Consider the following 1382-nt stretch of genomic DNA (forward strand, 5'->3'; position numbering starts at 1 on the left):
GTTCTCATCATCTTTTCCTAAGAATATAGGGATCATCTGAAGAATACTAGGTTTTATCTCAAAATTAGCCGTAGTGGCTGGCAATTTAATGCATGAAGCTCGGTTGGTCCTAGTTGGGAACATGTAATCTTTCAAAGTTGCCATCGCTGGCACAACAGAAGTACTAGGGGTACTTTTATCACTCAGAGATAAATTCTCAAAACTGAAGTTTCCAAAAACAGGGCTCTCCAAAGAAGAGTCTTCGAGCTCCCTGCTTAAATCAGAAGAACTACTAGGTTTTTCGCTAATCAATCGACCTAGAGTATCTCTTTTCCAAGCCCTATTAACAAAATCGGGCATAAACTAAAAAGAATTCAAAAAGAAATAAAAATCATAACAAGAAGGTTCTAGCAATCACACAGCAGGATGACTCGACTTTACCACAGCAAACCTAAAAATTTCTAGCAAACAACAAGCATGATGGCTCCACTTAGATTGTTTCTAGACCAGCTTCTAATCCTTCGAAAGGGAATTCGTTACAATTTAAGCAAACCCCTCTGGAATCAATCCGAGTTAAAGTAAGTTGAATAGAGGCGAGGGAAGCTCAGTGGAGCTTTGATACCCAAAACCTCACCGATCCAATGCGGCGCAGTCACGCATTCAACTCGCAGAAACCGTCAAGAACTTCGAGGTGTGCTTAAAAGAGTAACCAATATTTTTCGAATGATTGTCCTGTTAAGCTCGATACCCTATAGGTCTCTTTCTAGTCCAAATTTTAGGCTTAGGTTCGCTTTAGGTTTCGTTTTCCTAAGGCGGGCAAGAAGGGAACGGTGATGAAATCCGAACCCTTATCTTGTTTAGGCCAGGCCTTGCCCTTTACTAGGAATATAAAAACAGTCTGGTTCGTCCTCAAACAATTATCACCTTAAGGAATACAGTAACCCGCTTGCAGAAGATTCGCGAGTGTTTCGATTGGACTTACCTCCCGTACCAGACGGGCGATGAACCGTTGTCGTTGACTCGGGCCACGACTTCTATGTCGTGTGCGAACCCGAGGGGCCGAGACGATATTGTAATCGTCGTCCTTCCCTGCAAACAGTTTATATTTAAGGGTACCCTTCCGTAGGGTTTAAAAATAAAAATAAAAATGTCCCAAAATTAATGTCCAAAGTCCATAAAAAAAATACAAAAGAAAAGAAAGTCTAATAAAAAAAAATTACAAAAATAAAAATGTCACTCTTTTTTTTTCTCTCTTTTACAAAATAAAGAAAATCTTCTTCTTTCGCTCCTTTAGCTTTGCTTTTCGCTCCCAAACTTTAAGTAAATCACCACAAGCTTTGGCAAAATTGTCTTTCGCTCCAATCTTCAAAAATCTGCAAGGAAACAAAAAAAACCCAAAAAAC

The sequence above is a fragment of the Papaver somniferum genome, unplaced genomic scaffold (genome assembly GCF_003573695.1).
Source record: "Papaver somniferum cultivar HN1 unplaced genomic scaffold, ASM357369v1 unplaced-scaffold_119, whole genome shotgun sequence".
Taxonomy (NCBI): domain Eukaryota; kingdom Viridiplantae; phylum Streptophyta; class Magnoliopsida; order Ranunculales; family Papaveraceae; genus Papaver; species Papaver somniferum.